The 27,247-nt window shown below is 51.4% G+C and overlaps 2 long non-coding RNA genes across 4 annotated transcripts; one reads left to right on the top strand and one right to left on the bottom strand.

Moving 5' to 3' along the window:
* Positions 1–5,588: 5,588 nt before the first annotated feature.
* LOC121044165 (uncharacterized) lies at positions 5,589–12,440 on the bottom strand. The gene is made up of 3 exons (XR_005797178.1): positions 12,103–12,440; positions 7,492–7,620; positions 5,589–6,420 (listed from the first exon to the last, which is right to left on the bottom strand). It is a non-coding gene; the product is annotated as an uncharacterized LOC121044165 (long non-coding RNA).
* LOC121044164 (uncharacterized) lies at positions 6,996–22,387 on the top strand. 3 transcript variants are annotated; one of them, XR_005797177.1, is made up of 3 exons: positions 6,996–7,205; positions 18,486–18,647; positions 19,382–22,387. It is a non-coding gene; the product is annotated as an uncharacterized LOC121044164 (long non-coding RNA). The 3 variants fall into 3 exon arrangements; XR_005797175.1 differs by lacking the exon at positions 6,996–7,205 and adding an exon at positions 15,361–15,617; XR_005797176.1 differs by lacking the exon at positions 6,996–7,205 and adding an exon at positions 15,701–16,462.
* Positions 22,388–27,247: the final 4,860 nt, after the last annotated feature.

Below are 27,247 nucleotides of genomic sequence, written 5' to 3'. Positions count from 1 at the left end.
CATTTCTGGAACCCATGTGGTCCTCCTTCCAAGTAGCCTCCTTCCAGGAAGCTTCCAGAGGGCTGGAGTGCTTTGTGTGAGCTGAGTATCTGCATACTGGGTTCACTGCTTGGGGTGGGGTTGGCGCCTATGTGAGGACACAGGCATCTGTGTGAGGGCATGAGGACAGGTGTGGGTGTGTGCATGTGACCAGAGCAAAGGTGTTGTGCATACCTGTGTGTGTGTAAAAAGCCAGTGTGTGAGCACATACACAGAAAGACGGGCAGTGAGACTGGTTCAGGGACAAGTCCCTGCGGGGCTGGCAGGAGTGTCCCTGCTTCAGCCTCGAAGCCCAGGCACATGTGTGGCAGAGGAACCCAGAAGTGCCCTCCGTAGAGTGGCTGTGGTCTCGTGGTGTGGCCTTTGGTGGAGACTTCCTTTACCTTCATAGCTCAGCTTGGATTCTTCAACCACAGAGGCCTCAACCCTTTCATTTCTGACGCCCCAGCACCTAGCGCAAGTCCCAGCATGTTGTCAGAGCCCAGGGGTTAGTGTTGAAGGAATAAATGAAGGAATGAATGCTCTGGATCCGGATGATTGCCTCCCCCTTTTCAAGCAGCCCAGGGAGGAAGTGACACCCCTTCTCCAGTCAGGCAGGCCAGGTGGTCTGCAGGTGCTGTTCTCTGAACCCCTCACTGTGCTCTCACTCTCCTCTGGCCCTTTGCATGGCCAGGTATCCCTGCCTAAGACACACTCCTCTATCTCTCCCTCCCCTGCATGGCCTACCATCCGAGAGGTCTCAACTAGGACACAAGACACAGCTTCCCCAGAAGTCTGCCCCCGCACACGCTCACACACTCTCTTTTCATGGGGCCCCCACAGCACTGGTCCTGGTATTTATGGAAGTGCTTAACACACTGCATTATGAATGCCATGTTTGAGTGCCTGGGGGCTGGGACCATGTCAGATTCTGTTTTTGTTTTATTTCCACTGCCTGGTCTCCATTTGATCATTTACTCAACAGCTGTTTATTGAACACCCATGAATCTGCCAGGCACTGTTCTAGATGCAGGCAACATGGAGGTGAACATGACAGAGAAGTTCTCTGCTCTCATGGAGCTTCCACCTTAGTTGGGGAGGGAGAGACAACCAGCAAGCAAGCAAGCAAATGCTCAAAATGGAAACAGATCATTTCAATGAGGCTAAGTGCTATACGGGAAAGAAATCGTGGTGATGTAGCTGAGAGCTTGGAGAGCCTGGAGGGGTCAGAGAATGCCTCTTGAAGGAGGCAGTATTTAAGCTGAGACAGGCAGAAATCTGGGGGAGAATATTCTAAGTAGAGGGAAGATCTGAAGAGCTTCCCCCAGGGTGGCATGGTGCCCTGCCACAGCAGGATGAAGGCTGATTCAAAGGAGCAGTGGGAAGAGCTGAGGTCGGAGAGGCAGGGAGAAGCCCTAATTTTGCAGAATTTCTGGCCATGGCAAGGAACCCAGGTTTTATTCAAATTACAATAGAAAAGTGACGTGACCTTATTTAAAATCTTCAAAGATCACCCTGGCTGTTGTAGAATGGCTGGTAGGGAACAAGAGGAGGCTTGGATTGGGAGACCAATCACGTGGAGGAGACTGTGGCAGTCATGGATGTGGAGAAGAAAGGACAGACTTGGACATATTGAGTTGAACTTATAGGACTTGGTGAATCTCATGTGGCTTGGAAGAAAAAGGGGGGAACCCGGGAGGCCTTCTAGTCTTGGGAGTCTGAGTGTGTGCTGGTGCCAGTTTTGAAGATGGGACAGATCAGATCAGGGTGGGGACAGAAAGCAAAAGTCTTGTTTTGCCTGTGTCAATTTTGAAACGCCTGGTAGATATCTAGAAGAGATGACAAGTAGATATGAGCCTGTAGCTCAGTGGAGAGGTCAGAGTTGAAGATGCAAGTGTAGGAGGCATCGACATGCAGATGGTTTTTAAAGCCTTGATGAGATCATCCAGGTAAAGCGTATTTAGAGAATAGAGAACAATGACCAGGCCCCGACACATGACGACATTTAGAGGTTGATTGAAACCAACAGAGGGGCCTGAGATGGTCAGAGAGAGAAAGAGAGAAGAAAAGTAGGAAGATGGTTTTCCTTGAAACCAAGAGAAGAGAATGTTTCAATGAGACTGAGCCAACCATTCCAGCACTGCTGGTACAGCCAACACATTGGCAGAGAAGTGACACAGGCTTCAACAACATGAAGGGTGCTGGAGATCTTGACAAGGCAGTTTTAGTGGAGTGTTGATAATGGAAGCCCAACGTGGGTGGGGGGGGGGTGGTTATGGAGAGAATGAGGGTGAAGAAGTAAGAGCACTGGATAGGGAGATCTTCCTAAAGAAATTTTGCTGTGCTGGAGAGCAAGCAATTGGAGCAGTAGCTACTGGAGAGAAGGGGCATCAAGGGGAAAATTTTTTAAATTTATTTTTGTTTTGATTTTTGCTTTTAAAGAGATGGGAGCTCCTAGAGCATTTATGTGTGCTGATGGGAAAGATCCTGTGGAGAGGGAAAATTGTGATGGAGAGGGTACGATCATAAGAAAATTTCATGAGCAAAGATCTTGAGAAAGAAATATGGGATCTATAGCTCAAGACAGAGTTGGCTTTAGACCGGAATTGGGGTGAGTAGATGGGTACAGATGCAAGTAGGCTTATAGTTTTAGTGATGGGAGAATGAAGAGATTCCTTCTAGCATTTTATACTTTCTCAGTGTAATACAGGACAGAGTGATCAGCTGAGGACTAAGTGGCATTTGAAGACAGAGAAGGTAGAGTGAAATGGCAGAGAGGTATAGGGAGGACGCCATGTTGGGCGCCCATTTGAGAATTCTGTTAGTTGAGTGTGATCAGTCACCATGGTGCATGTTTCTCTCAGCCACACTCAGCCACACAGGTGCAGGCATAGAGGAAGCAGAAGTTAAAATGCATGGCTTTTGGACAACCCAGGGTTTGGGCCTGACCAAGCGGATGAAGTCTCTTCAATGTTCCCACTGATCTTGGCCTCACTGACAAAGAAGCCTATGCCGTCACTGCCAGCCCCCACCATGTTCAGCACTCAAAAGAATGTCAGCCCTTCCAATGTCTGGGGGAACTACCTGGGGGCGGGATAGAAGGGTGAGATCACTGTATGGAATGCTCATTCCTGCGCCCCCAACCTCCTCACCTCCCTGCTCCGGCATGACGTAGACGAATCACACCCATGTGGTGGACCCAGGAACACAAAGATAACACAGTGTCGGGCTGGGTCCTGGCCCCTGACAAACAGGCTGCCCTGGGACCCAGCCCAGCCACAAAGAACTTCTCAGAGGAGTTTTATTGGGGTGCATGTGTGTGTCTCTCTTCTTCACTGTCAGGCACCCACTTGCCTCCGGAGAAAGGGCTCCTTCATTCCTGGGGTTAGTCATCCACCCCTGCGCAAACAACGGGCCCTTTCCACAGCTTTCTCACCCACCCTGGGCCAGGGCCTAGCACAGTCGCTGGCACAGAAAGGTGCTTCATAAATTCTTATTGGGTACGTGAATGAATGGACACATCAAAGCAAGCATCCATCCAAGGCAGGAAAACCCTTGCCTTTCGCCTGGTCAGATTGAGCAGCCCCTCTGTCATCTCTTCCCGGCAGTGCCGCCTGGATGAATAAGACCAGCTCTGGCAGAGCAGGAAGGTCTCCAGGTTCAAAGGAAGAGCCCCCTGAGAGGGGAGGGCAGAGAGAGTTCTCAGGGGCTGAGGAAAGAAAGAAAGCCTGTCCCTTCCCTGAGTCTAGTACAAAAGGGCCCGGTGTCACTTCAGTTCTGGACACTGTGGTGGGCATCAGCTTGACTGCCTTCTCCCGTGACCTTCTGGTCATAACCTCTTGGAGGCCAGAGCAGCCTCTGGTACATAGGCCCTGGCTCCACACCAGCCATAGGGAGGCTCTCGACCTCAGGCTGAGGGCCCTTTGAGCAGAATGACCGCCTCAGAGACTACAGGGCCAGGAGGTCAGCCAGTCAGGGATTGTACCAAGAAGGAATCGTCATTTCCAGCAGGGCTCCCAGGCCTCGATCCAGCTGAAAGAATTGCTGAAGATGACCTACCCCTGGGGGTCCGAGCCTGAGGGGAGATGGGCCGTCATGACCGTTCTCCTGCTCCTCTATCTGTTCCCACCTCTCCTTTGTTGCCAGGATTCTCCTGAACACCCTGGTCACCTACGTGAGAAATGGAAACCGCAAGTGGCTTTCTGGAGAAATTCTGAGCAGTCAACCTCAGGGAATACTCACCAAGCCCTCTGGGAGGGGTTCTCGACCTGGCTGGGAGCCAGGAGAAAGAGTGAAACCAAGAGGGCTGAGGGCCCAGAAGTGGTGCAGGTGAGGGGTGTCCGCACCTGGCTCCGGGCTCCTGCTGAGGTGCTGGGCAGGAGCAGGCCTCAGCTGCTAGGGCCAGGCCCAGGGATGCTTGAGAGAGCTGGTGGCCTGGCTGTGGCTGGTGAGAAAGGAGCCACTGCAAATGTGAGGGCTGAGAGTAGAGCACACCCTGCCTAGCAGCACCCCTGCCAGGGAAATATCACTCATGAGAAGGCCTTCGAGGAGCTTCCAGGGTGGAAGCTTGCACCTGCCAAGCAAGGAGGTCCTATGGGTGAGCCTGGCGATCCCTTCAGTAACCGTATTAGTATCCTGGGGGCAGCCGTAACAAGGCACCACAGATTCAGGCTTAAACAACAGAAATTCGTTCTCTCACACCTTTTAGCCCCATAGGAAGATAAAGGTGTTGGCAACGTAGGTTTCTCCTGAGGCCTCTCTCCTTGGTTTGCAGATGGTTGCCTTCTCACTGTGTCCTCACATGGCCTTTCCTGGTATGTCTCTCTCTTCTCACAAGCGCACCAGTCATTGGCTGAGGGCCCACCCTTATGACCTTACTTAACCTTCATCACCTCCTTAAAGGCCCTCTCTCCAAATATAGTCATGTTCTAAGGTACTGGGGGGGTGAGAGCTTCAGCATATGAATTTGGGGGGTACATAGTGGCTATGGGAAGGCTATCGTGACTGTGACTGTGCATGTCATGGAACAATTGACTGCTGGGCCAGTTCCACATATACAGCAGGCCCACTTCCTTTGACTCACCTCATTTTTCCCAGAACCTTGGAGAAGAACAGCCATTATTGGCCCATTTGATGGACAGGCTAAAGCAGAGCAGTAAAGGGGCAGCCCTGGAGCCTCGGTGTCCTGGGTGCTCCTCGTCTACTGTCCTGTGCTTTCCAGCAAGGTCATGTCTGAAGATCTCACACCACCCAGCTGGAAGAGCCTCCAGCAACCTGCGTGCTCTCTACCTGTATGATGTAGGAGGAAACTGAGGTGGCAGCCTGCTCCCTAGAGGTGAAGTGATTCATGAGGCCCATAAGATTACTAGCTGATGCCATGTCTTATCTCCTTGACTCACTTCACTCAGGCTCTGACAAGCTCAGTGATTTGCTAAGGGTCAGACAGGTCCTGGCACCCAGAGGGCAGAGCTTATCCCCAGTCCCCCTAGAGGTTCTTTGCAGGCTTCTGGAAACTCTCCTGAGTAGGTCTCTCTGGGGTGGGCCATCCTACCAAGGCTCCACCCTGACAGCCTCTGCCCCTGCTCTCCGGGGGTCTTTGTACCTCCCATGCCTGAGAACTCTGTATCCCTGGGCCTCACCCTCATCCCTCCATATGGGTGTGAAGGGGCTCAGCTCACCGGGGTGGGGTGGGGGGGCTCCTGTGGAGGGATGAGGGCTGTGGCAGGCAAGGTCAGGTGTGAAAGGCAGCCAGGAGGCCAGAATGCCCAGTCTCCAGGACACTAGCCAGTTTGTCAGGGAAGCCATAAGAAGTGCTTCTTTGAGTTGGCCCTGCCTGGTCCCACCTAGTAAGGAAGCTTGACCAGCTGCCCTTTGTTCATGGGCTAAGGCCTTACTTTGGTTTCCTGTTGGAAAGCTTCATCTAGATACTTCCAAGGAGCTCAAGCTCTCTGGTGTCTTCCTCTGTGGCCATGGCAGATGAAAGGCCAGAGGGCAGATCTTTCCCTAACCTGGCCATGGCAGGTGAGGGGTCCCTGGGAGGAGCACCATGGCCTAGAGATCTGCTGGGTTTTGACTGTCAGCTTCTTCCAGCCAAGCAAGCACTAGAAGGTCCCCATCCGCCACTTTGGGTTTAATGGTGGCTCCAGAGGTCTTCCTGCCTGACCGTAGCAGCCTGTGAGTCCATCCACAACCGCCAGGTGGCTTGGGCTACTTAGGATCTCTTCTAATCAGCACCAGCATTAAGGCCCATCCTCACTGAGGCCAGCACATAGTGACCAAGAACGGTCCCTTAAAGATCCTTTCATTGACTGTGGAAAATGGAGCCAGAGAACCCACTTGCTCATGTCACGGTGCCACTGGGTTTGTCTTAATTGCTGCTGCGTCCCAAGCTGACCATAGAACCTGGAAGGTGGTGGAGTTGAATCAATAAACAGATTCCCCAGACAGTTCAAATCCCCTTCTCCTGGCCCCACCCACCAGGGGTCACCGTCAAGGACTTGAGATTCAGTCCATCCATCGGGGCAGGCACGTGGGGGACACCTCTCCATTATCACCAGGAGCCCACAGTGGGTTGTCTGCATGGGAAGAGACTGTAGGTCTGACCAGGGGCATTGCTGTGAGCGTCGGGCTTTTCAGGAAATAAAGAGGCATTGATTGTGTGAGACCTCTTGGCAGGTAATTGAAACTGCCTGATTCCCCTCAGACCAAACCCCGAGGTGCCCCGGGCTGTGAGCTGGCACGGTGGTTAAAGGCACTGACTGGGGCCTGGCCGGACTCCAGCAGGAGCAGCGTGGGAACGTGGCCTTCAGCCCCTGCTGGGCCCCATGTGGGGGAAGTTGGCCACCAGGTGGGGGAAGTCATCCAGGCCCGAATACCAGGGCCGTCTCTGATGGGCACTTCTGGGCAAACCAGGCTTCAGAGGGCCCCACAGCAGCCGCTGCTCCTGTGCCACTTGTCCCTCCACGTGGCTTCCTAGGACTGCCTTTTGGTGGCCTTGGGGACTCACGGGAATTCCCTCACTCCCACATGGGGATGTGGCCATGGCAGCAGGGCTGAGCAGGGTGTACGCCTCACAGGGACAACACCTGGCCTACCTGGAGGAGGCGGGGTTAGAGCAGAGCGAGTCCTGTGATGGCACCAGCCTGTCCTGTGTTTCTCCACACCGTTGACCCACCAGTGACTATAAGGTGGGTACAGGGGGCCAGGGGGTGCTCACGTCTAGGGGTAATGAGTGGCTGGCCTGGCAGGCAGCGGTGGCCACAGATGGGCTTGTTCTGCCGCATGTTCTTGGTCTAGCCTGGCTGCTCCAGAGCCTGAGGCCGAGGCCGCAGGAAACCTGCCTTTCCTGTCCAGCCCTCCTGGCCCCTGTCAGGCACCCTGGATGAAGGCAAGGCGCTCTCACCAGCTCTCACATGAATCTCTCTTGGGTTGGGTTCCCAACAAACAAGATCTTGCCCAATGGGGCCCACTCACTTTTTTCTTCTTCTCTGCCTGGTTCCAAGGAAAATGGTAGACAGTCTCGGGTTTGCATTCTGGCTCTGGCTCTCCCTAACCGAGGCTTGGGGCAAAGCCATTTATTTTCTCTGAGCCTGATTTTCTCATCTGTAAAACAGAGTGGTGGTTGTGAGAATAATTTGAGAAGCTATAGACAAAAACACCTGGCACATTGGGGGCTGTTTGTGGTTGATAGTTCCCACCCCCCACCTCCCAGTCCCCAGAGTCCTGAGCCCTGAGTTTGCCTGTGCCCCTTGGCCTGATCCTGCTAGATGTCACCTTGCCCAAAGCCGGGCCAGACTTCTGAAGCCCTTGCTCTTGGCCCTTTCCGTCCCCAAGGAGCTGCTCCTGTGCGCTCCTTGGGACTTGCCAGGCTACGTCTCACCTCCCAGCCTCATGCTGGCGTTGAACCTGCTTGAATGGGGCGGCCCTTCCCCTGGGCGCATCTTTCTTGTTCCTGCAGGCCCCTCTCCTCCTGGCTGAACCAAACCTTATCAGGGTACACTTCTGAGATGGCGGCTCCCTGTTACTGACTGGGGAGTGTCTGTCCTGTGCACTAGCCAGTCCCTGGGGCTTATGGGGGCGCCCTATCCACACCTGTGCTGGAAATCTGCTGCTTCTCCACACCTGACCTGGCTTTGATCAACCCGACCGCAATGTCCTGCCCTCTGAGGGCTTCAGGACAATAACGCCAGCATGGTCATGCCTCCTATCAGCTGGGATCTGAAGGGTTTCATGCCCAAGATTGCCAATAAACCCTCCCAACAGCATCCAGATAAGTATTACTATTCTCACTCACAGAGGAGGAAATGGAGGCCCAGAGAGGTTAAGTGACTTTCCTGAGGTCACTCAGCTAGAAAGTGATCAGTCAGGGATTTGACCCTAAAGTCCATGCACTTTCCACTGAAGGGAGTGCTTCCTGGCAGGGGGAAGGAAAAGGTGTGGAGCTATCTCAGGGGCAGTCATGGGCAGGGGCTCTTCCCCTGGGGTCTGGCTATGCTGTCAAAAATAGACAACAGCACCTCTAGCCTTGGAGGTCCATCTTCAGAAGTCCCCTCATCTTTGGGGCTTTAGTGTCTGAGGGAGACTTCCCTCCACAACTTCCCATGGTGAGGAGCCCCTCCTCCCACCCACCAAAGCCTATCAGCCTGCCTGCCTCTCTGCCTGACTCCCCTTGCCCCAGCCCCGTGTTCTGGTTCCACCCCATGCAAAGGGGACTAAAGGTGGGATGGGAGGCTCCCAAGTCAGGTTATTTTATGGGCTCAGGGGCTGCCTGCCAAGACCCAGGATGTGGCAGAAATACTTCATGGCTTCTATCTAGGACTTTGCAAACAGATAGATCTGGATTCATATAGTGGCTCCAACATTTCTTAGCATGACGCAATGAGAAATTTATTTGGCCTCTCTGAGCCTCTGTTTTCTCATCTGCAAAATGGGTGAATGCAAGGATTAATTACTGAAAAGAAAAGAATAGGATTAAATACTGAGGAGAGAAGATGGCATTTGGTATTGTGCTCGGCATATAGTAAACGCTCAATAAATGGTGGTAGTTATTATTAACATTCCTCTGGATTTGGATATTCTGGGTGAAGTCATCTACTTGGCACTTTAAGAAACTTCTGGATTTCCTCTCTGTATGGAGATTTCACAGTTGGGGGGGCTGAGATCAAGGGCCATTCACTAGATAGGGGAACCTGCTGTGGGATCAGAAAAGCCCTCAGTGTTGAGCATCTGTAGGGACAAGAGAGACAGTGAAATCATAGTCAGTGGCAGTAGCCCATCTCCTCCTGGGGCCTGAGCCCTGCCCCCTCCTCCATCCCTCTGCTCACTTGCAGCCTTACCCCCTGGCTCCAGTGAGCAGGATGGTCTCAGCAGCATGAGCCTTGAGGATGTGATGAAGGCAGTCTCTGCTCTGTGGTGGTTGTGGAAGGCCTCCCTGCCTCTCATTGCTCAGACCAGAAGGGGCAGGACCCAAGACACAGCAAGACCGGGAGGGAGGAGGGCCTTGGATGCTAGGGTTGGGAGGAGGCTGGGCTTTATGCAGCAGGGTTTGGGGGCTAAGGCGAGAGATCAGAAGGAAGCCAGCAGCTGGCTGGGTGAGGGAGCCATGGGGTAGGAAGTCTTTCCCCAGGCCTACAGCTTGTGCTCCATATCTTTGGAGCCACCATAACAGGGCTGCTAGACAGGATTGTGGCTGGTTACCAAGCCTGCCTGGAGGGTGGACATAGGTCCCCTGGGAGCCAGGCCCCAGCACAATTGTGCTCTCCAGCAGGAAAGCTCTCAACTGGTTTGACTTGATTTCCAGAGCTCCCCGGCTTGGGGCTGGGACCTCAGAGAGAGGGGCTAGGGAAGACAGAGCTTTTGTCTGCATAAAAAAAAAAAAAAATGGTAAGGGGAGGATTTAAGAGCTGTCTACTGGTGGACAAAGTCAAGGGCCTGCAAGATTTCCAGCAAATGGACCCATCCCAGAGGTGGCCAGGCATTCCCACTCACATGCCCTGGCGGCTGTGCTGGTCACAGCATGGATACAAATTACATGTTATTAGAACAGTCCGGATGATGAAGTCACTGCAGCTCTAATCCTATTTATTTCAATGACAGCTTTGGCAGAGCAGTAAATCTTGCTGCCAACCCTGTCTCTTGTGGCCAGTTCCCCGAAGGAGCTACTGTCAGACGTGACTACAGGGAGGGGTCCTTGTCGGAGCCATAATTCATATTACCTTTTTCCTTCAAATGGAAAATTCTTCCAGGAAAGGCTGCCATGAGGTGTACTGTATTTTTAAAAGATGGCCCCTATGATATATGCCATCTTACATGCTCATTTTGACACCCCTGCTGACAAGTAGAGGTATATGTCCCCTTTCCTTGAATTTGGTTGGGATTCGATGACTGCTTTGATGAGCAGGAGTCACTATGTGACTTCCAAAGCCAGGTCAGAAAAATGCCATACACTTCCACCCTATTTTCTTGGAGCTCTTGCTCTTGGAACCCAGCAGTCATGCTGTAGGCAGCCCAGGTCACTTGGAGAGGCCACATGTGGGTGTTCTGGCCAGCAGCTCCCACTGGGTCCTAGCTGACCACCAGCATCAGCCAGACCAGCCATGTGAGTGAAGAGATGGTCCAGATGACTGGCCCAGCCAGCATCTGACTGCAATTTCATGAAGGACCCTAAGTGAGAACCACCAGGATGAGCCCAGCCAGCCCCCAGAATTGGGACACATGATAATAAAATGATTGTACAGTTCACTTTCGAATAAGGCTGGGATTAGAGGCGCTGACACCCTGTGCAGTTGAAAATTTGTAGAGGCTCCTGGGTGGCTCAGTCGGTTGAGAGTCCAACTTCGGCTCAGGTCATGATCTTGCGGTCTGTGAGTTCGAGCCCCACGTCAGGCTCTGTGCTGACAGCTCAGAGCCTGGAGCCTGCTTCCGATTCTGTGTCTCCCTCTCTCTCTCTGCCCTTCCCCCACTCATGGTCTGTCTCTCTCTGTCAAAAATAAGATAAACATTAAAAAAAATTAAAAAAAAAAAAAGAAAGTATGTAAAGGTTTGACTCCCCCCAAACTTAACTACTAATAGCTTACTGTTGACCAGAAGCCTTACCAATAACATAACGGGTTGATTAACACATATTGTGTATGTTGTATGTATCATACAAGAAAGGAAGCTAGAGAAAAGGAAAGGTTATTGAGAAAATCATAAGGAAGAGAAAATACATGAACAGTATCGTACTGTATTTATTGGAAAAATCGGTGTATAAGTGGACCCGTGCTATTCAAGTCCGTGTTGTTCAAAGGTCAAGTGTTTTAAGCCACTAAGATTTGAGGGGATTGGTTACAGAGCAATAGGTCACCAGAACACTCACGGGTGATGATAAGGGACAACCTTTGCCTCTCAGGCTTCTCTGCTATGGGAAAACGCAAGTACACTCCTCCCTCCCAAACTTTCCTTCTTAGATTCTGGAACTTTGTCATATCTGGGTGATTCAATCTTTCAAAGCAGGACTTGAAAGCGGGAATTCCAGTTTTCAAAAGCAGGAAGACTACTCTCTTACTCACTTTCCCAAGGAAGTTATTCTCTCGGGCATTTCGACCAAGAGAGGCAGTTACGATGTCCTGGAAAGATCATGACTCAAATGTCAGGTAGACCCAGTCTTCGTCTGTTCAGGATGACAGAACAAAATACCAGAGGCTGGGTGCTATAAACAATAAACATGTATTTCTCATAGCTCTGAAGGCTGGAAGTCCCAGATCATGATGCAGGTAGGTCTGGTATCTGATGAGAGCCCACCTTCTGGTTCATAGCCAGTGCCTTCTGGCTGTAACCTCACATGGCAGCAGGGAGACTGGTTCTCTGGGGTCTCTTGCATAAGGGCACCAGTCCCAATCGTGTGGGCTCTGCCCTCACGACCTAAGAATTTCCTCCAAGGTCCCACCTCCTAATATCCTACACTGGGGGGCACACAAACATTCAGACCATAGCACCCAGGTACAAATTCCAATTCTGCCACCTCCTGGCACGCTGTCCTCAAGTCAGTCACTTTACTTTGTGCTTCAGGATCCTCAGCTGCAAAATAGGAAGGCCGATACCTACCTTACTGGATCAGTATGTCAGTTCGAGATTCTTTATAACCAGTCTTGCTCTGAAAAAGGATTTGAGACAGACGATGGAGATGATGTATGTAAACTGTCTTGCATTAGCAATAACTCATATTTGTCAAATGCTAAGTGCCGGGCACAGTTTTAAGCACTTTGCCCATATCGACTTATTTGATAGTTATAACAATGCAGTGAGTGAAATATTACTGTTGTGTGCATTTTACAGATGGGGAGCCCCAGGCACAGAGCGACTAAGTAACTCTCCCAAGGATGCAGTTAGTAGGTAGTGGAGCAGGACTTTGTACCCAGGAAATTTGACCTTAGGGCCCACTATGCCATACTGTCTCTTGGTAAATGGTTAACTCTGGGTCAGAGGCCCTGCTGGCACAAATGTCTGGCACATCCCCTTCCTGAAAGACCCTTCAGAAGAGGTCCAGGGCTTGGACCAAAGTGATACCAGTGGTGGGATTCCTGATCCCGAGATGTACTAGCGTGGGAGACACAGTAAGGGTGAAAATCACGTCGAGGGCCCCCCAACTGCTGTGGGGGAGAGTGACAACCAGAACACAAAGAAACAGCTAAGAGGACATTTTGAAACATCAGGACAGTAACATCCATCTAGAGACCTCAGGGGCTGAGTCATCCGGGAGAGAGGCAGCCACGGGGAAGCCACTGAGACTTGCCCTTTTACTTCAGCCAGGGGACCCTCGAGTGAGTCATCTACCCTCGCCCCTCAAGTGGTGATACATTGTGCACTGTCCTAAATGAGAGTAGGTGCACAAAGTGCTCCATCACCAGAAATGGAAGCTGCCACTTTGCTTTCTAGCTAGCAGGGGATGGAATCCTTTAAGCTTCCTTACAAAAAATATAACTGTTTTGCAGGGAAACAACTAAAAACGAATAAGGTGCTTCCTGAACTTCTTAAACAGTCATTCGAGCACCATTTAACTTTTCTTCGTGATTCAGGGTTAATCATTATGAACATCATTTCTGTACTGAGATGTAACGTGACACTGGGTCAGAGGGCACTGCTTTGCCTAGGTGTGGCTCCGTGCCTTGAGCCGGATGGCCCCAGGCTGCGGGGCTTGAGTATAGTTGATCAGTCTCATCCCTCACTAAGGCTGCCAGCTGTCACTTCTCAGTGCCATCAGGATGTCAGCCCAGAGCAGTTTAACGATACTTTGATTTGTTACTCCTAATCTGTTGTGCATTTACTAACCAGATGCCTGCATTAGTTAGAAATGTTCATAAAAGCAGGGATTCCTGAGTATGAATCATGGATTTCAACAGCTCCAGGTGGGGGAGGTGTTACTGTTGCTGGTGACCTGTCACTGACCCTCTTTTATTTAGTTTTAAAATTCTTGTTTTTTCCATAGAACTGTTTCTCTTCCTTCTAGCAATGGGTGTTTATTGTCACTCACAGTAACTTCAGGGCCACTACTGCTTCTATAATAGCCCGCCCCCATGCAACCTTGACTCGCCTCCTGACAAGCATTTTCTAAGTGCCCCTGGACGGCCAGTGCCTGGGCAGGCATTCCGCAGTGGGCACCGCTAGGGCAGCCCAAGCCATGGCCCTGCCTTCTGGGAGCTCGCAGTCTGACTCAGGAGGCCAGGTCAACACACAGGAGCCGTTAGGGAACACACAGGAAGGCCAGAAGCAGGGTAGAGGCTGGCAGGCTGTGGCCCCATGTGGCCAGTATATTAGTGCAATAGGTAGTCAGGAAGGCTGCCAGGAGTTTCAGGAAAGGCTATGGGGAGACCAGCGGTGACACATGCTGGATGGCTAATGCTAATTCTCAGGTTCCAAAGAATGCTGGCAGGTAGGAGGTGCAGGCCTCCCAAGATCCCCTAAGAGAAATGAGGCATGGCTAGTTTGGGAAGTGTGGTTGGAGCCCTTCAGGATTATTGGCCGATGGAAAAACTGTGGGCCTTCCTTCAAAAGATTTGGGGTTGGGGCTGGGGTGAGGAGAACACCAGGAGACAAAGAGCAAGAAGGGTGGGTGCAGACAGGAGGTCAGAGTCCAGGCTGGGAGAGCCCAGTGTGAGCCCCAGTGGCATAGGGGCTAGGAGGGGGGCAGGCAGTATCTGCCCCTGGGGAAGGGTGCCTGAGCTCTCCAGCATCCCTGGGAGGCCGGCCAGGCGGAGCTCAGACAGAGCTAGTTCAAAGCCCAAGGGAGCCTGCCCACTGGTTCTCCGGGGTTCTGGCTATGGTGCTGTGTCTCTCCAGCCTGTTGTGACAGGCGATCATCAAAGTGAAATGGAGACAGGAAGCCTCACATTTGACCACCTTGAAGTTGGTTTCAGGCGATATTAACTGAGAACGCACAAAATCTCTCCCCCACACACCCCTTGCACACACAAAACAAAAGAAGGTTTTCAGATTTACTACGGGTCCGGAGCTCACTTGCACATGCGCGGGAAGGGCCGGCAGGCCGTTTTTCCCCACTCCCCGCACCAGCAAAGCAGGTTGGTTTGAGGGCAGAGATGTCCCAGGAAATACGGTACGAAACGTCCCAAGAAAGGCCCTTGGAAGGGTTGCAGAGGTGCAGAGGTGCCTTGTGGGCCCCCTGACTTTGTTGGCAGTCAGATAATCATGCCCATCCCGAGGCTGGCCTTGCCCGGACATGCCCGGCTCGCAGCCCCGTAGAGCTCTGAGGGCCTACCAGACACATACCACACTTGCGGGGCAGGGTCCCCGCAGGGGTTCGGCCCTTTGCTCCAGAGACCTTAGGAGTGGAAGCAGGGGCGGCTGTGCCGGCACTGCACCCCTCACGCCCTTCACCTTCTCCTAAATCCTCTGGGTAGACCGTCGCACTTCCACTTTGTTCGGATGAGGCCACCCAGGCCCCGAATGGTGCAGCCATTCCTCCAGGGTCACACGGCTGCTAAGTGGCTAAGCACCGACCCACTGCTGCTTTCAGGCCCCACATGACACGCAGAGGCGGCCCGGGGTGGCATGGGGGGAGGGGCACGAATCTCACCAGTTTGGAAATACACAGAAACTCCTGTGTTCCACGAGGCGACAAGATATAAAGGCCTCTGGTCATCCCACGCGTCCCCAGCTGGGCGCCATACAGGGAAGGCCCCCTCCCCAGGGTCCCTGCCGGCCAAGCCGGCCCCTTCCCAGAGGGAGGCGCCCCGGTGGCGGAAGCGCCGAGAATTCCGCGGGCGCGGGTGCGCGGGCCGGCAGGGGCCCCCACCGCGCGGCCGGAACGGGAACTGCGGCAGCGCGTCGCTCGCCCGCCCGCCCGCCCCCTACCCGGTCCTGCGAGGCCTTTCCACCTCGGCACAGGCCTGGCCTTCGCGGAGCATCACCGGCTGCAGCGAATCAGGCTTCCTTCCCGCGGCAGCCCGCAGTCAAGTGTCAGAATGGGCAGCACAGTGACGGATGCCAAATAGGAGCAGTGACAGGAGAGGAATGTTTGGAGAATGACACCAGAGATCCGGAAAGATCCATCCCTCTGGGACAGGAGTCTTACACAGGGAAAGAAGAGAAGAATTCGGGCAAAGGTTGGAGGAGTGAGGCCCCAGGATCCAAGGCAGGGACACCTGCGGGGGAGTTGGGCGGGGGGATGGAGGGGACTTCAGCACCCCACTGAGGAACTGGGACTTTTCTTGGAGATTGTTGTTTCTCAAGGGAAAGTGGGGTGGCACCCCTGCTTCCAGAGGCATTTGATGATGCGCAAGGAAATCCAGAAGTCATGAAATAAACGTGACTTAGCTTTCTTGAGTTTGCAGGAGAGCACATAAATAATGGATATTTTACGGAACCTGTAATGCAAAATCCCCATGCACTTAAAGCTGAAATAGACTTCCATTCTGTTTGACTGTGGCGGGCTACTTCAGGATGTGTCCTCAGGCCCGGGGACACCATTCTGCCCACTGTGCCCTGACAGCGTGTCTGTGCAAGTGCAGGCAAAGCCCTGGGAAGTCTTGGGGGGAGAGGGGGTTGGGAAGGTTTTCTGGGCAGGAGAGGAGGTCACGTGGCATTTCACAAAGCTCACTCCTGCTGCGCCAGTAGGGGGAACGGATGGCGCAGGGGCCTGGGGCCAGAGAGAAAGAGTCCTCAGGTCTGATTCCCTGGAGAGCATCTCAGTGCTTTGCAAAAATTATCTCTAAGTCCTACCACAACTGGAAAGGGGGATTCTATTCGTTTTACAGTTTTACGGAGGAAGAAACTAAAGCTGAGAAGGACAAAGAGAACTTCCCAAGGTCATGCAGCTAGTAAGTGGCTGTCTCAGAACCATAGCAGCCAGACTCCAGAAATCCCGTTGCCCAGGCCCGAAGTATCACTACTGACCATCTCCTCCTCCCTGGAAATCTCAATCAACACTGTTGTGGGGTCAACCTCAGAGGTGAGGAATGCTGTGAACACACCCCAAAATCTTGTGCCTAATGTGTCCCCTTTGGTAGTTCTTCTAGTTTTCTGAAGTCCCCATCACTAGAGATTTCTCTGAGGAGGAAGGTATGGCAGGCCACTGTCTACTATGTGGAAAGAGTGATCATTAAATCTGGGGAAGCTCAGGGTTTGAGGAGGTGGCCAGGAACTTCAGAGGGAGCAGAGAGCAGAGTGCCCGTGCCAGAGCCCTCTGAGCAATGCTTCTGGGTGGCAAGGGTTGGCTCGGGGACAGTTCTGTTTCTAGGAATAAGCAAGAAATCCTTCTCAACTTTCTTGTTTTAGAGGAAAGAGTGTCCCCTGCTTCTGCTCAGTGTCCAGGAGTATCCCAAACAGAAGGTAGGGCCCTCTGACAATGTCAGCCACCAGACCAGGCTCTAAGAAGTGGCCAAGCTCCAAGAGGATGGGTGAGAAACACTCTGAAAAGTGCTCAACCAACCGCTGATGTCTCCCCGGAAGGCTTGCCTTCCTGCCTGGGTTGGGCCTTTGGGTCAGGATCTCACCAGGCACAGTGACCATTTGGGGACATTTCCTCTTGTCTCCTGTATACAGATCATCATGGGAGCATGCGCCTCCCCCATCTCAGGGCTATGTGTTCTTTGGCTAGCAAAGAAAGGGGAACCCAAACATCAAGGCTGGCCATTAATAAAAATGTTATGTTGTAGACTTGTACCAAGGCCCTGGCTCAAGTGTTCATATTCTTTTTTTCCAATATTTATTTATTTTGAGAGAGAGAGAGCACGCGTGCACATGACCATGCACCCACTCAAGGGAGGGGCAGAAGGAGAGGGAAAGAGAGAATTCCAAGCAGGGTCCCCGCTGCCAGGATGGAGCTTGACATGGGGCTGGATCCCACGAACCGTGAGATCATGACCTCAGCTGAAGTCAGGAATCTGACGCTTAACCGGCTGAGCCACCCAGGCTCCCCTCATGTATCCATATTCTTAATTCAGCAGTTCTCATAGCTCTCTGGGGCCCATTGGGAATCCCTAAGACCCTTTCAGGGGGTCCTGAGGTCAAACATATTTTCACAAAAACACTAAGATGTTATTTGTCTTTTTCAGTCTCATCCTTGCACGAGTGTGCAGGGGAGTTCTCCAGAGCCCGTATGACATGTGACATAGCAAGAAACCAAACACAGAAGCAAATATAAGAACCTAGCTCTCTTCTGCTGAGCCATTGTTTGCAAAAGTGCAAAACACCCTTTCTATGAACTTTTTTGTTTTAAAAAATCTAGTTTTCATTAAAATGTGTTAATATGGGTTTATTGTTGCTATTAAAAGAAATTTTTTTAATGTTTATTTATTTTTGAGAGAGGGAGACAGAGCATGAGTGGGGGAGGGGCAGAGAGAGAGGGAGACAGAATCCAAAGCAGGCTCTAGGCCCTCAGCTGTCAGCACAGAGTCCATCACGGGGCTTGAACTCACAAGCTGTGAGATCATGACCTGAGCTGAAATTGGATGCTCAACTGACTGAGCCACCCAGGCGCCCCTATTGTCACCATTTTAAGTGAAGTAATGCATAGTTTTAAAATTCTCAGCTTTACTTTGTAATACAGTATAGATCAAAAGATACAACCCACGCCAACACCCTGGATCCTTAATCATTTCTAAGAGCGTAAAGTTGTGTAGAGTGTAAAGGGACAAAATGTTCAGTCTGTCTGGAGACACTCTCACACAAGCCTGGCTGCTGCTGCCTCCACCCACAGGGGCCGGCCACAGCCTGGCGTTTCTCCTCAGGGCACACAAGGTGGACCCACTGGCCAGAAACAAGGAGAAAACCCAGGCGGGAGACCATTGCAGGGATGATGTTGCTGCCTCCAAGACCCAGTTGACATTACACTGTAGTAACACAGGGGGGCGCCCTTACCAATCAGCAGAACTGGATGCCAGGATTACCAATAGTTTTACTGACCGATTTAAACAAATTTAGTCTGTCAGCGATGATGTAATGTTTACCTCTCTTGTGTTTCCCTTGCTCAGTGTGTGCTCCAATAAATTTGCACGGCCTTCTTGTTTATCAGCTCTGCACTGGTAAATGGTGCTCTGGCCCCTCACGAGAGCCTCAGGAAGGCATGACGTCATGCGTGGGACGCTGAGCCTCCTGAAGTGGCCACTGAAACTCCAGCCTCCCGTGGAGTCCTGGTGAGGATAGAGGGATACTTTTACTATACAGAGCTCCCATAGAAGCCACAGTGCTATGGCAGCCACCACCAGTCAGGACTGACATTGGACACAGCTGAGGTCATCCCAGTTACCACAGTCTGTGGATCAGTGCATGAGGTTGCCTCCTCACCAGGCCATGGGATCCTGAGATCCTGATCCTTGTCAAGCTCTCCTACGGGACCGGCACCAGTGTGCCTCGCCCCCACTGGACTTGTTGAAACTCAGCTTTTGGCATCAGGGCCAATGTGGAATGGTCCCAAGAGATCCAGAAATCCAAACCCTGGCCTGAGGGTTAGGACTCCGTGAGGGTAACTGAATATGACTTTCTCTTGCCCTCAGGACCAAGATGATCCTCCTTCCCCTGCCGGACAGACCAACAAGCTTCCCCGAAGATGCTTCCCACTGACTGGCCAATCCCAACATCCCCCTCACAACTCTGTCCCTCTGCCTCTAGGTGCTTACCCTCATTACATGGCAAGCTGAGTCAGATTTCTTAGGAAGAGTTGAGGGGAAAATTCACTGAGATATTAATATGCATTCTCCCAGTGTTTTCTTCTCCCCCTTGAAGGTACCCAAGCCCTTGGTAGAGTCTTGCCTGAGGTAACTTTGCAAAGCCGGCCTGATGGGTCTTTAATAAAAGCTCAAACTCACAGATGTCCTGCAGGGGGCATCTTTGAGAGTAGCACTGAAGAGAGATTTTTTTTTTCCCCTAGGTTTGAGGGAGACCACCATGAGACATGTGAACAAAGGACAGGCTCCATGGTGCACCTGGACCTTCGGGACCCTCCACTCTGGGGCTTCCAGCTGTGCCAGATATCCCTGCACCAGGAATGTTGCACAGAAAGCACAGAGCCACCTGACTCTAAGGGTCCACGCCAGGCTGCTTCAGTCAGTAGGTGTCCAAGTGGTAAAGAGGCGGGCCTAGTGACTACGTCAGAAGGAAGCTCCAGAAGTTTCCACACGGTTCTAGTAGGGGTGTGAGAGCACTTGGGGTAGATTAAAGTTGATTTGGAAGAATTAAAGGTCTATGAGTCAGTAGAGCCATTCAAACCAGCGTATGTCTCAGGGCTTACTGGAGTTGAGTATACATGGGTTGGGCTCTGGGTGGAGAGGACCTTTGTTCCTAGAGTGGCCATGTCCAAGAGGATGGCCAGGCCAGACCAGATGCTGGGTGCCCAGAGGTGGAAAGGGAAAGAAATTGCCATGAATGGTTTAAACTAATGAGATTCATCTCTTGAGGATGGGAAGGGGTCCTTGTGTTCATGGCTGCCTGATATCTGACCAAGAAAGGTGGACAGAGAAGGCTGTTGGGTAGGAAGCTACTAGTGTCTGCTCATACCTGCTTCCATGTGTTCTACCTTGAGTATTTCTGAAGCCTGTTGTATATTGCTGTTTAATCTGAAAGGAAGAGAGAAAGCAAAGACCCACCTGATGTTTCTGAGTATCAAAGTTACCTCAGGAGGAGGGAGGCGCATGGCTATCCTTAAGCCAGGGGCTGATGTGTGTTGTGGCCTGCCTGCATCACTGGTGAGAAGGGCCCAGAAATCTTTCTGCCTGGGGGACAGAGAAGCCTTCTGGGAAAGCATTCAAACTTAAGCCAAAGTATGTCCTTGAGAAGAGATCACAGACACAAGTCTGAATCAGTTAGAATGCCCCAGGCCTCAGACGGGAGCAACAATGGAAGGTCAACAGAGTGCCGTCACTCCGTTTTATCCCCTTCCCAGCACCCCCATGTCCTCAACAGTTAAATTAATCCCATCGTTAAAAAAAAGTGAGCTTATAAAACATGGCTTCACCTTAGTTCTGACTGAGACTCCGGCTGGGAAACCATGGGGCAAAATGAGGCACTTTTCCTGGAGTCTTGTGCTTTTGAGGATCCCAGAGAACACAGTGCACCGGGGCCCCTCATGGAGAGCCCTGCTTACCATCGACAGTGTCCTGCAGCGGTGACCATCCATCCAGCAATGTCAGGGGCCCCTGGCAACTGTGGCTGAGCCCACTGGGGTCTGACAACATAGCCCAAGTGGGTAATGGTGGTCACTCCAAGTACCTTTGTCTAGACTTGCTCCCCAGGTAATTTTAGCCTGTTCTTGGCTCGCACGTACAGCACCTTTGTGAGAATTAGAAATAGGAGCCCTGTCTGGATGGAAGAATTATGAAAAGGCAGCTCTCCCCTGGTGTGTAGCAAGACTTGACAAGTGGGTCTAAGGCTGCATTTCAGCCTTTCTCCAAAGCCAGGCATTTCTGGACATTTGAACATTTTTAAAATCCAGAAAAGTATAAAGAGGAAAATAGAAATCACCCATAATCTCAATATTTCAACCCTCGGAAAACTTAATGTGGAGAGAAGTTGGATCCAGAGGGTCCTTTAAGGCCCTTCCTTTGGACGATGACGTTGAGTCTTGCTGGCCAAACCAGGGCCTGTGCTGGATGCCAGGTCTCGCTGCTCCCTCGCCAGCCTGGGGGGCCCTGGCCATGGTGCTATACAGGCTGTGCTGAACAACACTCTTGTTTTCTCCACAGCCTTGACCCGGGAATTCGGTTTCTCTTCATCGGATTCCAGGTGTTGCGTTCCTGGGACTCACGGCCCTCTGGAAAAACATTCATTGACTCGTTCTCATTTGAGAATATTTCTGGAGCATCTTCTCTGCCCCATTCTTACTCTGGAGAAAAAAAAAAGTCACAGTTGAGTCCCTCCCCCTCTGCCCCTGTGGGCCAGCTGCTCTGACTCTTGGCAGCTGTCAGCTGTCCCTGTGCTCAGAGCCTTGTCTCCCTTTGGCCTCTCATCCCAAGATACTCAGCTGCATGCCAAAGATCTGCTCTCTGGTGAGTCCCTCTAGTAGCCATTCTCAGTACAGGGCCCCGAACATTCCTTCACTTGGGTCGACCTTTGGCAACATCCTTTATACTGTCTCAGGACCAGGCCCTGCCATGATCTGAAAGCTCCCAGCAGAGGTGCGTTTGGGTGATTGAGTCAGCTGAGCTTCCAACTCTAGATTTCTGCTCAGGTCATGATTTCACGGTCGTGGGATCGAGCCCCAAGTCATACGCTGACAGTGTGGTGCCTACTTTGGATTCTCTCTCTCTTTGCCCCTCCCCCCACTCATTCTCTCTCTCCCTCCCTCTCTCTCTCTGTCTCAAAATAAAGGCATAAACATTAAAAAAAAAAAAAAGTCCCAGCGGATGGCAGAAAGATCGCAGTGGAAAGAAGGGAGGTGTCAGACAAAACTCCAAGGAGGAGGTAGATTTGAAGGACTGAGGTTCTCAAGAGGTAGAAACTGCAGGCGGATATTTTAGGTACAGGTGGCAGCTGAGCAGAGCAGATGGACCCTCGGGACATGCCAGGGTAGCCTGCCACCGTGTTTCTACACATGTAAACTTCGCGTGCATGCTAATGTCATACACCTGCATGCTCACATCTGTGTACAAGGGTTCTTCCTGAGGCTGGGTCCGAAGAGCTTTAACAGGCAAGTGGTTCTGACACCAGAGGTGAGAGCTTCAATTAGCCTTTAGGGCAGACCCTTTCTTCTCTCCTTCCTTCCTCCCTTCCTTCCTTTTTTCCTTTCTTCCTTCTTCTCTCCCTTCCTTTTTCCCTTCACCATCAAAAAGGACCCTTGAGTCCCACGAATATAAGATGACATTATTCTTGGGGAAAACCATCAAGTTATTAACTCATAAGGGATTGTATATGGATGTGTCTGAACTTTGTCACCAAGGCTGCTGGCAGTGTGTGTGGGTGGGGTGGGGGGGGCACAGAAGGAATGGAGGGGACAACGGAAGTGCATAGGATTTGTGACAGCATTATCCCTCCACTGGTGTTCGTTCCCGAGGAAATGGGTGATTGATGACATAGAAAATAGGAGGACGCTGCACCAGATGTTCTGTGAGTTTTTAAAAAAGATTTTCCTTCAGGAATGTGAAAATTATTTTTTTAATGTTTATTGATTTATTTTGAGAGAGAGAGAGTGCACAAGCAGGGGAGGGGCAGAGAGAGAGAGGGAGAGAGAGAATCACAAGCGAGCTCTGCATTGTCAGTGCAGAGCCCGATGCGGGGGATCGATCCCATGAACCCTGAGATCATGACCTGAGCCAAAATTAAGAGTCGGATGCTTGGGGCACCTGGGTGGCTCAGTTGGTTAAGCATCTGACTTCGGCTCAGGTCACGATCTTGAGGTCCATGAGTTCGAGCCCCACATGGGGTTCTGTGCTGACAGGTTGGAGCCTGGAGCCTGCTTCAGATTGTGCCTCCGTCTCTCTGCCCCTCCTCTGCTCACTCTCTCTCTCTCTCTCTCTCTCTGTCTCTCTCTCTCTGAAAAATAAATAAATGTTAAAAAAAATAAAAAATAAAAAGAGTCGGATGCTTAACTGACTGAGTCACTCAGGCGTCCCAGGAGTATGAAAATTCTGAATGCATTAACACTGCATACATGTTAACAGATCATTACATAGCATTGTGGGTTTTTTGCTTTAAAAAAAATTTTTTTTAGTTTGTTTATTTACTTTAAGAGAAAGTGAGCACAAGCAGGGGAGGAACAGAAAGAAGGAGAGACAATCCCAAGCAGGCTTCACGCCATCAGCGCACAGCCCCATGCGGAGCTCGAACTAGCGAACTGTGAGATCATGACCTAAGCCGAAATCAGGAGTCACTTAATTGACTGAGCCTCCCAGGCGCCCCTATGTAGCGCTGTTGTGAAGCAAAAGGACTGTTTCTTAAAAATAAGAATATTATAATAGTGGCATCATCAGCAAGCATAAATTAATAGTTGATGTGTTTAAATATATATTGTCAGTAAATGATATACACTTCGTGCCTCCCCGGGCTGTTCCTCTGGCATGTGTGTGTGGTCACATCTGATAACCCCAAGTGGAGACGGGCTCTCAGGGTGCACACCATGAGCAGAGGGGGCTGCAGTGAACACCAAAACACAACGTTCCCTGTACTACGTAAAAGACTTCACAGACTCCTTAAAACTCATCCAGGGACACCAAGTTCAGAACAGCAAAAACTAGAGGAAACTCTCTCCCATGGAAGAAACACCACAAATCATTTGAATCAAGTCCTTACAAGACAAACATGAAAAAGATGTTTGGCGATCTTGATTTTAATTTAAAAATTAAACTTTATATTAAAAAGGCAATCTTATTTGACTGCCATTGTGTGTGTCCTAGGGGAAGTGGTACACAGAGCAGGGGTTTAAACAGCCATCAGAAAAGTCCTGACTCTACCAGGATGGGACCCGTGTGACACTTCCAGCTTCCCTGACCCCATGTGACACTTCCAGTTGCAGTAAGAATTTCTGTCACCAGAGTCAATGCGGCAAAGATTTGCTGAAGGAAAAAATGTAAACAAACCCAGATCATCTGATTCCAAAGCCTGTGTTTTGGGTTGTTATTGTTGTGTGTGTGTGTGTGTGTGTGTGTGTGTGTGTGTGTGTGTTTTCATTATACCACAAGTACCAAATGAGGCAGATCTTTAGTTATTTAATAACTATAATTAAATTGTTGAATTATAATAAAAGGATGTAATTTTAAAAGAAAATCATTGTGTTTGCATTCCCAGCACTGTGCTGAAGGGAAAGCTTAGAAAAAGAACCCTGTCCTCTGCTCGGGGAAACGAGAGACAGAGGCAAGACAGCAAGTGGGAACAAGGACAAGGCTGCCGGTCATGAGAAAGAACCCTCTCTGCACGTCCAAGTCCTGGCCAGGAGCCCTTGATGGCTTCTTGGCACAGACCGTGGTTGGGCACCAAGTGTGTCCTTTCCCCTTACCAGGCCTGAGGGTTCTTGTTGTGCCCACCAGGGGATGAGAACAGATTCCCCAAGAGCACTTTCCAGGGCTAAATGTTGCAGGATTTTTTTTTTTTTTTTTTACCTCAACACCCGGATTCGTCCTCTTGCCGCTGGAAGAATGAGGAGAGGGACACACAGTGAGCAGCAGGCAAAGTTTATTAGAGTATAAGAAGGGAAGAATAGTAAGAAAGCTCTCTTTCCGTAGAGGGGACGTTCGAAGGTGAATACTGGGGACTATAGGCAAGGGTCCTTGTTTTATAAGGTTCTGGTGGACCCCCCCTTCCCTTCCCCCTCTTTCCTTTTCAGGTCCTACGCTCATTGGCTGGATAACTCTAGATGCTGGGTTGTCTATTCCTGATTGGCCGGTTTCCATTGTATGAAGGGTGGTCTATGGCCATATCATTCCTTGTGGATTATACATTTTATGGTCTACTGTTTACTTTTAGTCAGGTAGACAAATTCCTGAGGGGAACCTGAGGGGGAGTAGGTGGTGTCTCTTAAGTTCCTAAGAGGGGCCTTCCGCCCAAGGGGGTTTGCTGTCGTTAAAGGCTCCCAGCGTTATTTCAAAATATGTTTTTTTCCCCCACCCAGAGACCTCAGGTCCTAATCTTTCCCTCTCTGCCTGTTTTATCCTAGCTTTCCCTATCATATAGATTGCATGACTGCCCAAGGGAATAGCATAAGCAAGAGCCCTGAGGCTGGATGGAGCCACAGTGAATTTCTTGTTCACCCAGGAGCCCTGCCTGCTGGGAGGATCAGATGGCAAAGACTTCTTGGAAGGAGTTTGAACTTGGCCCTGTAGACAGTCGGAGTCGTTGTAGGTCCAATACGAAGCAGTTAGTAATACATTTAATCCAAACCATTGAAGTCTCAGTGAGGAGAGGGGAGCCTTCCTCCATCTTCCATCTTATCAGCCTCTGCCCCGGCCCAGCACAGGGCAGGGCTCACAAATGTCCACGGAGTGTGAGTTCAGCTGCATGAACATGTGACAAAGTTCACAGACCTGGCAATGCGAGGGCTTCTGTGCACTGAGTTTCTCAGAAGGGAGAGCTTGTGGAGGGGCCGGGTTTGGGCCTCTGATGGCCCCTGGGGCTGAGTGTAAAATACAGCAGAGTTAACGGGATCATTTGGTGGTGTTCCTCCCATCCTCTGGTGAGTGTGTGCTGGGAGATCCAGCTTTGCCGATGCACTCAACACAAGCTTTATCTGTTCCTTATGGGACCCAACACTGGGAGGTGGAGCAGGCCCAGGGGCTTCCTACCAGATGGCAGACAGGCCCACCCACAGCCCTGAGGCACCTTCTACTAGGGAGGGCTAGGATTTGTCCTCGGGGCCACAATCTGGCAGACCAGTCTGATCTTGGCTGGTTTCTCCTGGGCCACAGCCCACTCACCAGCTCCGGGGTTTTGAGGTGGACTGTAGAAGGGGTGGGGGTGAAGAAGCCCTCTTAGGAAGCTCAGAAGTACAGCTCAGGCACCCTTATCCCTAGGTGGGAGTGGGGCTTCTGAGGACCCTGGGTCTGCCGCTGGCATCGGCCGACTTCTGGTTTGACGTCAGACTGGGTGTGGGCTCCAGTCACAGACCACCCAGCACAGGCCTCATCTGGGCTTTGCAAAATAAACAGTTTGCAACACCTGGCCACACAGAGGCCGGACCCCCTCCCGGACTCAGGCCTCCAGGGGTCCCACGACTGAAATCCAGTACTTGGAGCCAGGCCAGGCCAGGCCAGAGGTAAACCAGACAAGGGAGGATCAGAGCCACCGCACAGATCTAACAGCCTTTTGCTCTGCCGTGGGGACACAAGCCACAGACCCACCCCACCCACATCCCAGATGCCATTCTGCAGAGAGGCAGGAGGAGGGGAGAGGAAGCCTGGGTAACATCATCTGGAGGAATAATCGAAGCTACTGTACCGGAAGAAGTCTCTGGAATGGATTAAAGGCATTTTGCTTCTATTTCTGCTCAGTGGACAGTAAAGATTGGATCTACCCTTTACAAAGTTGAAACAGCTGTTTTCTCTGCAAGGCTCTGTTGTGGTGTAGACCAACTCTGGACCCTAGGCCAAATGGAGAAAGTACTGCACTAAAGTGAAGACTTAAAGTGTCAAAGGGCGTGTTGAAGCAGCCAACGGTGCTTCGAGGACAGTCTTGAGGCTGACATCCAGCGCTGCCTGCTTCTCCATCTGTCATGAAGCAGACATGAACCGTGACATGGAGACCTTCGGAGTTTCCTTGTTCCATTGTTTTAGCGATAAGCTATCTCCCTATGGCCACAGGTCAGGGGCTGAGGACCTGGGCTCAGGACGTGCTTGGAGGTGGCGATAGCTCTGGGGACAAGGCAGTTGCGTGTCGCTGTGGAGTTGCTGGAGAGCTGGAGAGGTTCCCACTGACCACGGCCGAAACCCTCCCACTCCCAAACCTCTCCCTGAGTGCATGATCCTGGACCCATTTAGGTGTCGGGCAGAATCTCTGAGAGGCGCATTTCATCTCTTTTTCAAGGATGGAGGGCCCCTCACACAGCCACCTGGGCTTGTTTTAGGGAGGACCTTGGAGATCATGGGGTGTATCCCTCCTCCCATCAGCTGGTGAGCTCCCCCACTCAGCAGTGGCTTCTCCTCCAAACCTCCATTCGCTTGCACTTGCGGTGCTGGTTCTATTCCATTTGCCCCCCCTTCTTAGCCCTGACTGCCCTGAGGGGCTGACATATGGACTGCATCGCTCTTGTGATGCTTTCTGGCTTCCATTTGGGTTTGGCCAATGGGAGGCCCCAGAAAAGATGGGAGGGCAGGAG

The sequence above is a fragment of the Herpailurus yagouaroundi genome, unplaced genomic scaffold, assembly GCF_014898765.1.
Source record: "Herpailurus yagouaroundi ecotype Mexico unplaced genomic scaffold, PumYag 188, whole genome shotgun sequence".
In the NCBI taxonomy this organism is placed as follows: Eukaryota; Metazoa; Chordata; class Mammalia; order Carnivora; family Felidae; genus Herpailurus; species Herpailurus yagouaroundi.
The sequence above is the reverse complement of the archived record's forward strand: the minus strand, read 5'-3'. Positions and strand labels throughout refer to the sequence as shown.